At 39.4% G+C, this 12,750-nt stretch overlaps 1 non-coding gene across 1 annotated transcript; it reads right to left on the bottom strand.

Annotated features, from left to right (window-relative positions):
- Window positions 1-670: 670 nt before the first annotated feature.
- On the bottom strand, window positions 671-778 carry LOC130972008 (small nucleolar RNA R71). Its single transcript, XR_009083212.1, has one exon. It is a non-coding gene; the product is annotated as a small nucleolar RNA R71 (small nucleolar RNA).
- Window positions 779-12,750: the final 11,972 nt, after the last annotated feature.

The following is a 12,750-nucleotide window of genomic DNA, read 5'->3' on the forward strand; positions in this document are numbered from 1 at the left end:
TTATCTACTTAGAGTTCGAATTCTTCTTCTCCTTCTTCTTTCTATTTCTCTTTTCCTCTGACAATTCAAGGAATCTCTATACTGTGACATAGAGGATTCCACATTTTCTTTTTCTCTTCTCTTTCATATGAGCAGGAGCAGAGACAAAGGCATTCTTGTTGAAGCTGATCCTGAACCCGAAAGGACCTTGAAGAGAAAGCTAAGAGAAGCTAAAGCACAACTCTTTGTTGAGGACCTGACCGAATTCTTCAAAGAAGAAGAACCCATGGCAGCCGAAAACAACAACAATGCCAACAATGCAAGGAAGGTGCTGGGTGACTTTACTGCACCTACTCCTGATTTCTATGGGAGAAGCATCTCTATCCCTGCCATTGGAGCAAACAACTTTGAGCTTAAGCCTCAATTAGTTTCTCTAATGCAACAGAATTGCAAGTTCCATGGACTTCCAATGGAAGATCCTCATCAGTTTTTAGCTGAATTCTTGCAAATCTGTGACACAGTCAAGACTAATGGGGTTAACCCTGAGGTCTACAGACTGATGCTATTCCCTTTTGCTGTAAGAGACAGAGCTAGAATATGGTTGGATTCTCAACCTAAAGAAAGCCTGGACTCTTGGGAAAAGCTAGTCAATGCCTTCTTGGCAAAGTTCTTTCCACCACAAAGATGGAGTAAGCTTAGAGTGGAAGTCCAAACCTTCAGACAGAAGGATGGAGAATCCCTCTATGAAGCTTGGGAAAGATACAAACAATTAATCAGAAGATGTCCCTCAGACATGCTTTCTGAATGGAGCATCATAGGAATTTTCTATGATGGTCTCTCTGAACTATCTAAGATGTCCTTGGATAGCTCTGCTGGAGGATCTCTTCATCTGAAGAAGACGCCTGCAGAAGCTCAAGAATTGATTGAAATGGTTGCAAATAACCAATTCATGTACACTTCTGAAAGGAATCCTGTGAACAATGGGACTAGTCAGAAGAAAGGAGTTCTTGAGATTGACACTCTGAATGCCATACTGGCTCAGAACAAGATATTGACTCAACAAGTCAATTTGATTTCTCAAAGTCTGTCTGGAATGCAAAATGCACCTGGCAGTACTAAGGAAGCTTCATCTGAGGAAGAAGCTTATGATCCTGAGAACCCTTCCATGGAAGAGGTGAATTACCTAGGAGAACCCTATGGAAATACCTACAATTCTTCATGGAGAAATCACCCAAATCTCTCATGGAAGAATCAAGAGAGACCTCAACAAGGTTTCAATAACAATAATGGTGGAAGAAACAGGTTTAGCAATGGCAAGCCTTTTCCATCATCTTCTCAGCAACAGACAGAGAGTTCTAAGCAGAATACTTCTGACTTAGCAACAATGGTCTCTGATCTAATAAAGACCACTCAAAGTTTCATGAGTGAAACAAGGTCCTCCATCAGAAATTTGGAAGGACAAGTGGGTCAGCTGAGCAAGAAAGTTACTGAACTCCCTCCTAATACTCTCCCAAGTAATACAGAAGAAAATCCAAAAGGAGAGTGCAAGGCCATCAACATGGCCGAATATGGAGAGGAAAGAGAGGAAGAAGACGCCACTGAGAGAGACCCCAGTGGGCGTGCACCACTCTCCTCTGAGTTCCTCAATGAGGAACCTTGGGAATCTGAGGCTCAAAATGAGACCATAGAGATTCCATTGGACTTACTTCTGCCATTCATGAGCTCTGATGAGTATTCTTCCTCTGAAGAGGATGAGTATGTTACTGAAGAGCAAGTTGCTAAATACCTTGGAGCAATCATGAAACTAAATGACAAGTTATTTGGAAATGAGACTTGGGAGGATGAACCTCCCTTGCTCACCAAAGAACTGGATGACTTGTCTAGGCAGAAACTGCCTCAAAAGAGGCAGGATCCTGGGAAGTTTTCTATACCTTGTACCATAGGCACCATGACCTTCAAGAAGGCCTTGTGTGACTTAGGGTCAAGTATAAACCTCATGCCCCTCTCTGTAATGGAGAAATTAGGGATCTTTGAGGTGCAAGCTGCAAGAATCTCATTAGAGATGGCAGACAACTCAAGAAAACAAGCTTATGGACTTGTAGAGAATGTTTTGGTGAAGATTGAAGACCATTACATCCCTACTGACTTCATAGTCCTAGAGACTGGGAAGTGCATGGATGAATCCATCATCCTTGGCAGACCCTTCCTAGCCACAGCAAAGGCTGTGATTGATGTTGATAGAGGAGAGTTGATCATTCAAGTGAATGAAGAATCCTTGGTGTTTAAGGCCCAAGGACATCCCTCTGTCATCATGGAGAGGAAGCATGAAGAGCTTCTCTCAAAACAGAGCCAAGCAGAGCCCCCACAGTCAAACTCTAAGTTTGGTGTTGGGAGGCCACAACCAAACTCTAAGTTTGGTGTTGAACCCCCACATTCAAACTCTAAGTTTGGTGTTGGGAGGTTCCAACACGGTTCTGAGCATTTCTGAGGCTCCATGAGAGTCCTCTGTCAAGCTAATGACATTAAAGAAGCGCTTGTTGGGAGGCAACCCAATGTTTTATAATTAATTATTTTCTTTTGTTATTTTATCTTTTTTTGTAGGTTGATGATCATAAGAAGTCACAAAAACAATGAAAAAAGCAAAAACAGAATGAAAAACAGGAAGAAAAACAGCACACCCTGGAGGAGAAGAAACTGGCGTTCAAACGCCAGTAATGCTAGCTGTTGGGCGTTTAACGCCCAGTCTGGCACCATTCTGGGCGTTTAACGCCAGAAAGGGGCACCAGACTGGCGTTAAACGCCAGTAAAGGGCAAGAACCTGGCGTTAAACGCCAGGAATGGGCACCAGCCCGGCGTTTAACGCCAGAAATGGCTCAAAACGTGATTTTGAGCCACATTTGGTGCAGGGATGACTTTTCCTTGACACTACAGGATCTGTGGACCCCACAGGACCCTACCATCACTCTCTCTCTTCCCCCATTCACCAATCACCTCAACACCTCTTCCCCAAAAACCCTTCACCTATCAAATCCCATCTTTCTCTTCACCACTCACATCCATCCTTCATAAAACCCCACCAACCTCACCCTTCAAATTCAAACCACTTTCCCTCCCAAACCCACCCATAATGGCCGAACCTTTACCCCCCTCTCTCCTATAAATACCCTTCTTCAACTCTTCATTTTCGCACAACCTAAACCCCATTTTCTTACCCTTCTTGGCCGAACACACTACCATCTCCCTTCTTCCTCATTTCTTCTTCTTCTACTCTCTTCTTTCTTCTTTTGCTCGAGGACGAGCAAACATTTTAAGTTTGGTGTGGTAAAAGCGTTGCTTTTTCATAACCATTATGGCATCCAAGGCCGGAGAAACCTCTAAAAAGAGGAAAGGGAAGGCAAAAGCTTCCACCTCCGAGTCATGGGAGATGGATAGATTCCTCTCAAGGGTGCATCAAGACCACTTCTATGAAGTTGTGGCCTTGAAGAAGGTGATCCCCGAAGTCCCCTTTTCACTCAAAAAGGGTGAATATCCGGAGATCCACCATGAGATCCGAAGAAGAGGTTGGGAAGTTCTTACCAACCCCATTCAACAAGTCGGAATCTTGATGGTTCAAGAGTTCTATGCCAATGCATGGATCACAAAGAACCATGACCAAAGTGTGAACCCGAATCCAAAGAATTATCTCACTATGGTTCGGGGGAAATACTTGGATTTTAGTCCGGAGAGTGTGAGGGTGGCGTTCAACTTGCCTATGATGCAAGGAGATGAGCATCCTTACACTAGAAGGGTCAACTTTGATCAAAGGTTGGACCAAGTCCTCACAACCATATGTGAAGAGGGCGCACAATGGAAGCAAGATTCAAGAGGAAAGCCGGTCCAATTGAGAAGGCATGACCTCAAGCCCGTGGCTAGAGGATGGTTAGAGTTCATACAACGCTCAATCATCCCCACTAGCAACCGGTCCGAAGTTACCATAGACCGGGCCATCATGATCCATAGTATCATGATTAGAGAAGAAATAGAGGTTCATGAGGTTATAGCCCAAGAACTCTATAAGGTGGCGGACAAGACCTCCACCTTGGCAAGGTTAGCCTTTCCCCATCTCATTTGTCACCTCTGTTATTCAGTTGGAGTTGACATAGAGGGAGACATTCCCATTGATGAGGACAAGCCCATCACCAAGAAAAGGATGGAGTACACAAGAGATCTCACTCATCATGAGATCCCTGAGATTCCTCAAGGGATGAATTTTCCTCCACAAAACTATTGGGAGCAACTAAACACCTCCCTAGGAGAACTAAGTTCCAACATGGGACAACTGAGGGTGGAGCATCAAGAACACTCCATCATCCTTCATGAAATTAGAGAAGATCAAAGAATCATGAGGAAGGAGCAACAAAGACAAGGAAGAGACATTGAGGAGCTCAAGCACTCCATAGGATCTTCAAGAGCAAGAAAGAGCCGCCATCACTAAGGTGGACCCGTTCTTTGATTTCCTTGTTATTGTTCTTCTGTTTTTCGAATTTTTATGCTTTATGTTTATCCATGTTTGTGTCTTGTGATCATTAGTGTCTTAGTGTCTATGCCTTAAAGTTATGAATGTCCTATGAATCCATCACCTTTCTTCAATAAAAACGTGCCTAATTGATAAAAGAAAGAATTGCATGAATTTTGAATTTTATAATAGTTTAATTATTTGATGTGGTGGCAATATTTTTGTTCTCTGAATGTATGCTTAAACAGTGCATATGTCTTTTGAATTTGTGGTTCATGAATGTTGGCTCTTGAAAGAATGATGAAAAAGGAGACATGTTACTGAGGATCTGAAAAATCAATAAAATGATTCTTGAAGCAAGAAAAAGCATTGCAAAAAAAAAACGAAAAAAAAAACCGAAAAAAAGGAAAGAGAAAAAGAAAGAAAAAGAAAGAATAAAGTTGTGATCCAAGGCAAATAAGAGTGTGCTTAAGAACCCTGGACACCTCTAATTGGGGACTTTAGCAAAGCTGAGTCACAATCTGAAAAGGTTTACCCAATTATGTGTCTGTGGCATGTATGTATCCGGTGGTAATACTGGAAGACAGAGTGCTTTGGGCCACAGCCAAGACTCAATAAATAGCTACGTTCAAGAATCATCATACTTTACTAGGAGAATCATTAACACTATCTGGATTCTGAGTTCCTAAAGAAGCCAATCATTCTGAATTACAAGGGATAGAGTGAGATGCCAAAACTATTCAGAGGCAAAAAGTAAAAGCCCCGCTCATCTAATTAATACTGATCTTCACAGATGTTTTTGGAATTCATTGCATATTCTCTTCTTTTTATCTTATTTGATTTTCAGTTGCTTGAGGACAAGCAACAATTTAAGTTTGGTGTTGTGATGAGCGGATAATTTGTATACTTTTTGGCATTGCTTTTAGTATGTTTTTGATATGATATAGTTAGTTTTTAGTATATTTTTATTAGTTTTTAGTTAAAATTCACTTTTCTGGACTTTACTATGAGTTTGTGTGTTTTTCTGTGATTTCAGGTATTTTCTGGCTGAAATTGAGGGACCTGAGCAAAAATCTGATCCAGAGACTCAAAAGGACTGCAGATGCTGTTGGATTCTGACCTCCCTGCACTCGAAGTGGATTTTCTGGAGCTACAGAAGCCCAATTGGCGCGCTCTCAACGGCGTTGGAAAGTAGACATCCTGGGCTTTCCAGCTATATATAATAGTCCATACTTTGCCCAAGATTTGATGGCCCAAACCGGCGTTCAAAGTCACCTCAAGAAATCCCAGCGTTAAACGCTGGAATTGGCACCTAAATGGGAGTTAAACGCCCAAACTGGCACCAAAGCTGGCGTTTAACTCCAAGAAGAGTCTCTACACGAAATTGCTTCATTGCTCAGCCCAAGCACACACCAAGTGGGCCCGGAAGAGGATTTTTATGTCATTTACTCATTTTTGTACACCCTAGGCTACTAGTTTCTTATAAGTAGGACCTTTTACTATTGTATAGAAATCTTTTGATCACGTTTAAATCTTTTCATCACTTAGAAATCTTTTGATCACTTTTAGATCTCTAGATCATCTTTGAACATTTTAGTTCTTAGATCATTGGGAGGCTGGCCATTCGGCCATGCCTAGACCTTATGCTTATGTATTTTCAACGGTGGAGTTTCTACACCATAGATTAAGGTGTGGAGCTCTGCTGTACCTCGAGTATTAATGCAATTACTATTGTTCTTCCATTCAATTCCGCTTGTTCTTTGTCCAAGATATCACTTGTTCTTCAACATGATGAAGGTGATGATTGACGCCCATCACCATTCTCACCCATGAACAAGGTGACTGACAACCATTCTTGTTCTACAAGCATCTGAGGCTTGGTGAATATCTCTTGGATTCCTGATTGCACGATGCATGGTTGATCGCCTGACAACCGAGTGCTCGCCTGACAAACGAGCCAGCCATTCCGTGAGATCAGAGTCTTCGTGGTATAGGCAAGAACTGATGGCAGCATTCAAGAGAATCCGGAAGGTCTAACCTTGTCTGTGGTATTCTGAGTAGGATTCAATGACTGAATGACTGTGACGTGCTTCAAACCTGTAACCTACTGGGCGTTAGTGACAGACGCAAAAGAGTTATTCTATTCCGGTAGGGGAGGGAACCGAACCGGTGATTGGCCGTACTGTGACAGAGTATTGAGCATTAGCTTTCACTGCGAGGATGGGAGGTAGCTGCTGACAACAGTGAGACCCTATACGAGCTTGCCATGGAAAGGAGTAAGAAGGGTTGGATGAAGACAGTAGGAAAGCAGAGAGACGGAAGGGAAGGCATCTTCATGCGCTTATCTGAAGTTCCTACCAATGAGTACATAAGTATCACTATCTTTATCTTTTATGTTATTTTCGTTCATCACCATATATATCTGAGTCTGCCTGACTAAGATTTACAAGATGACCATAGCTTGCTTCAATACTAACAATCTCCGTGGGATCGACCCTTACTCACGTAAGGTTTATTACTTGGACGACCCAGTGCACTTGCTGGTTAGTTGTGCGAAGTTGTGTAATGCCATGGTATTGAGCGCACCAAGTTTTTGGAGCCATTACCAGGGATTATGAGAGTTGTGAAAAAGTATAGTTCACAATTTCGCGCACCAGTAGCTTTTGGGTATCTTCTACTTTGATTGTGAATTATTCACTCTGGAAGGTGGTTTAACTCAATTGAATGTGGGTGTGAACCTCGGAAGGGGAATCACCTTCATTAGAACTGAAGCTCTATCCTTCATTACTCTCTTGATCAACACTATTCGGGAGGAATTGAGATCTTGAGAGTTAGTGTAGCTTATGGATGAGAGAAATGTGCTCTAACTCTTCTCATGACAACTAGATCAAGGAATTGGCAACATTGATTGTGATTAGAGAGATTGGATTACCAAGGAATTGGGATCCAATCAATTTCAATCTGCCATAGATCTATGCATATGATTGAGAAAGGAGTTGAGACTCAATTGATTCATGAAGGATTATAGTATCTCCAATTCCTGATGAATCATTTTCTTTGAATTTCTCTCACTGTGATTTCTCTGCACTTGCTGCAATTTATATTGTCTAGTTCTGTTTTGATTCCCAAAACCCAAACCCCTTTATTATTCATGCAATTTAAGTTTCCTTGCTACTTAATTTTTCTGCACTTTTAGTTCCTACACTTTAAGATTCAGTCATTTACTTTTATTTCAACTTAAAATTCCGTTCCCTTTAATTTCTTGCACTTTAAGTTTTAGCAATTACCTTTCTTGCCATTTAAGTTTCAGCCAATTTACATTCTACAAGTTACAATTCCTAGCACTTTAACATTCTGCCAATTAATTTCCATTCAATTCATCAATATTAGCTTAACTAAATTCATCACCTAACTAAAGTTGCTTAATCCAATCAATCCTCGTGGGATCGACCTTACTCTTGTGAGTTTTACTACTTGATGCGACCCGGTATACTTGCCGGTGAGTTTGTGTGGAATCATTTTTCCCTCATAACATAGTGCACGACGTCCTATATAGAAGAGGAATCTCCACACCCCTCCTAAAATGCGTCCCAACCTCCCTACAAGGGAAGTTCTTGAGGAAGTCCACAGTGGCATGTGCGGCAACCACCTCGGGGCACGAGCTCTTTGCAAAAAGGTACTCCGAGCGGGCTTTTAATGGCGGACCTTGCAAAAGGAAGCAACAGAGTTCGTCCAAACATGCCCCTCATGTCAGAAACACGCCAACTTTCACATCGCACCACCCGAAAAACTCAATTGTGTCACTTCACCCTGGCCATTTGCAAATTGGGGGCACGACCTCCTCGGACCGTTCCCTCAAGGATTAGGACAAGTCAAGTTCCTCATTGTAGGAAAAGACTATTTCACAAAATGGGTTGAGGCTGAACCTTTAGCCACTGCCACTGCTCAAAGAAGTCGGAAGTTCTTGTACAGAAACATTGTCACAAGGTTTCGGGTCCCATACTCCATTACCACAGACAATGGAACTCAGTTCACTGACACGGGCTTCAGAAACCTGGTAGCCGATTTAAAAATCAAGCACTAGTTCACCTTTGAAGAAATGGACAGTCGGAAGCTGCCAACAATGTCATACTAGCCGGGTTAAAACGGAGACTACAGGACACCAAGGGAGCTTGGGCCGAAGAGCTCCCGCAAGTCCTATGGGCATACCGGACAACACCACACTCTACCACCGGAGAATCACCATTCTGACTTGCTTACAGAATGGAGGCAATGATTCTCATGGAAGTTGAAAAAGGATCCCCTAGAGTGATCCTCTACAACAAAGATACCAACTCCCAAGCTCAAAGGAAAGAGTGATGAATGAATTTTTTATGGTTTAAAATTTCACAAATGAATCCTCATTGCAAGCATAGTTTCTAAACCAGCAAAGAATCCTTTCATACAAAAATTTGGTTGTCACAAGTAACAAACCCCTAAAATTAATAACTGAAGTATTCAAACCTCAGGTCGTCTCTCAAAGGAATTGCAGGGTAATGTTCTTATTATTGGTTATGGGTTGTATATCTTTGGGGTTTTGGAGATAAGAAACAAGAAATGTAAATGGAAAAATAAATAAACTAACAACTAGAAAAACTCTTGGCAAGATATGAGAATTAGGAGTCCTATCCTCATCATCTTCTTCAATTATGATGACAATTGTTTATTGCTCCACTTAGTTAACCTCTAATTATGGAGGAAAGTCAAGTGAAGATAATCAAATTGGATTCACAAGTCCTAGTCAACTCCTAAGAAAAGACTAGCTTTAGTGACATGCAATTCAGTTAGCAAATTCTAATTATCAATGAACAAAAGTATTAGATAACTCAAGAGTCACTAATTACTCAACCTAAACCAAGAGGAGAAAAATTTTACTCTAGCATCCTTCCAAGAATTTTATCAAACACTTGGAAGGCATAAAAGGAAAGCATAGTAAATTGATAACAAGAATAAAATCTAACAACTACTAATTGCATGGAATTAACAACAACAATTAAAGAAAGCACAATTAACATGAATTACCTCAAATTGCATTAAAAGAAAATAAAAGAAACAAGAATGTATCAACAACAAAGTATACAAAGTAAAGGAGATGATTACAACAAAGGAATGAAAGAAGAAGATGTAGCAACAAGAAATTGAGAAAGAGAAGTAATTGAGAAGAAGAATTAAAGCCTAGATCTAAGAAGAGATTAAACCTAATCCTAATCCTAATTCTAGAGAGAAGAAAGAGCTTCTCTCTCTAGAATCTAACTCTAACTAAACTCTCTAAAACTAAACTAAACTAAAACTAATGTGTTAGAAGGTGTTGACTCCCCCTTGAATTCTGCCTTAAATAGCCTTAGAAATAAGTTAGATCTGGGTCTGGGAAGCCCAGAATTCGCCCCCAGTATTTGGTCTTTAAGTGAGTCACGTGCGAGCATCTACGCATACGCGTACACGCATCATGTACGCGTACGCGTTGCCATGCGACTCCACAATCCACGCATGCGCGTTTGCGTCGATCTTAGCATCCCAAATCCTTGTTTATCCATGAGTTCTCCACTTGCATGCTTTTCCTCTTCATTCCTTTGATCCATTCCTAGCCTTTCCAACCTGAATTCACTAACAAACACATCAAGGCACCTAGTGGAATCAAAAGTGAATTAAAATCAACCAATTAAGGGCCTAAAAAGCATGTTTTCACCCTTAAGCACAATGTAGGAGAAAATCATGAAACCATGCTATTTCATTGAATAAATGTGGGTAAAAGGTGATATAATTCCCTAAATTAAGCACAAGATGTACCACAAAATAGTGGTGCATCAAATCTCCCTATACTTAAACTAAGTATGTCCTCATGCTTAACCAAGAAAGAAACAAAGGGTTCTATCATTTATTCAATGTAAACTACTTACATGCAACCTATCTAAATGAATGCAATTGCTTGGTCAAAATAAATCAATTCCCAAGAAGACATATATATGGATAAAGGCTAAAAGTATTAATAACCAAGCCAAACAACAATTGAATTGAGTTATTCAAGATTAAACAAACTTGCAAGAAAAGTGTTGATTCTAGGTGGAAACATGTAATTGAGCAATCGAATCCTCATCGGAAGTGTTTGCACTCTAGTCGCTCAAGTGTTTAGGGTTGATCCACTCAATTCTCCCATAATCATGCTTTCCAAGATTTATTTTTTATCTAACAATAAACAATCATTTCATGCATGCATACACATATCATGAGGTATTTTTTTAGGTTGTAATGGGGCTAGGGTCAGGGTAGGATGCATATGGTCAAGGGGACTTGAAATTTGAATCTTTGATTAACTTAAGCTTCCCACCTAAACTATGACAACCTATACAAATTAAGTGCTAACCTAACTACCCATTCTTCACTGTTTCACATACTCATGCATTCTCTTTTTTATCACAACTCATATGCATTGACTTTATTGAGCTTCACTTTGGGGCATGTTGTCCCCTTTTTATTTCTTTCTTTTTCTTTTTCTTTTCTTTCTATTTTTTTCTTTTGCATTCATATATATTTTTCTTTTTCCTTTATCATTTTTTTCTTTTCTTTTCAAACTAAAATTTATGCAAGAGCATCAATGCATATAGTTTTACATTTAATTTACACATGAGTATGCACTCAGTTCCCAATATTTATAACAGAAATATAAAACTACCATTTTTCTCAACCAATGTCCCAAGTTTCCCCACACTTAAATGATACATACTCACTAGCCTAAGCTAATCAAAGATCCAAATAAAGGACATTTATTATTTTTCACTTCAAGGCTTGTAATGTGCTAATATTAAGAACAAGTGGGTTAATCGTAGACTCAAAGTTGGCTAACAATGGAAGATAAAAGGTAGGCTATTTGGGTAAGTGACTAAGTGAAACAATGGCCTCAATCATATAAATGCATGAATACACAAAATAATGGACATATAGAATCAAACAAATCAAATATTACAATCATAAGAAGAGAATAATACCCACAAGAAGGAAAATAAGTGGTTATAAGATGTAACCACACCATTAGGCTTAAAACTCGCAAGCTCGTGTTCTTAGCTCAAAAACATGATCCACAATATATATATATATATATATATATATATATATATATATATATATATATATATATATATATATATATATATATATATAATTCAAGCAAGTTCAATGAAAAGTTTTACTCAAATCAATTGAGGTGCCCTATAGAATAAATCCTTGGAAAATATCATGATTTTGACTAAGCTTATTATGTATATATATGCAAAATACGAAAATGCACTAAAAATCCTAAAAGACCTAAAAAAAATTAAAATGCAAAAGTGTTGGGATTAGAAACTTGTCACCCAAAAACACCGAATGGTCGGATGACCTCCCCACACTTAAGAGTTTGCACCGTCCTCGCTGCATCTAAAGATGAGCAAGGGGGTACGGCGATTCTCTGGACTGCTACCTTCAGCTGGTAGGTCAACCGGTTACTGTGTGTTCTTCTTTCCACTTCCATTTTTTCTCATAATGATTCATTCTAAAATCAAGAGGCAGGATAGTAAGAAAAGTAAATGTAAAAGCAAGGAAGCATACATTGTTGGAATGAGATAAGAACCACTAGAATTGAGTGAGTGAATTAGTGTGACATTAAAGAATTAAGTGCATGAGTTCTAAGTTTGTGCGCTGTTTAGAACACACATTCATCAACATAAAAAGATATGCCACAATTACACAAAAAGGAACATGCACTTCACTCATTCTAGTGTGCTTGAGATGCTCTAAACTTGTAGGTTAAGATAACCAAGCAAGCAATAAAGAAGCATGAAAGCATTCAACCTAAAACATATGGTTGCACATGATCAAGAAGCACAATGCATTAGGATGATTACACAATATTCATCAAGAAATTGCCTACTTGCAGAATAAGATTCAAATCACATGGTGGCCAAGTCATGCAATTCAAAAGATCTAGAAAGCTTTAAGGCAATGTCACATGTACTTGGTATTCGCACGATTAAGCATGAAAAATTCCAAACCAAGTAATAATTTATAACCTCAACCAAAGAATCCAACAATGAATATTAACAACAATGATGTTAAACTAACATCTCAGCAGTAAGTAGCAGCAGTTAATGGTAACCAAGATTAATAATCCAACATTTATAATGAAAAATAAAAGATTAAATAAAAAATTAAACTAACGAAACAACTAACTAACTAACTAAAACAAGTGGTTATGGATGGTGTTT

This window comes from Arachis stenosperma, chromosome 3 (assembly GCF_014773155.1).
Source record: "Arachis stenosperma cultivar V10309 chromosome 3, arast.V10309.gnm1.PFL2, whole genome shotgun sequence".
NCBI classification, from domain to species: Eukaryota; Viridiplantae; Streptophyta; class Magnoliopsida; order Fabales; family Fabaceae; genus Arachis; species Arachis stenosperma.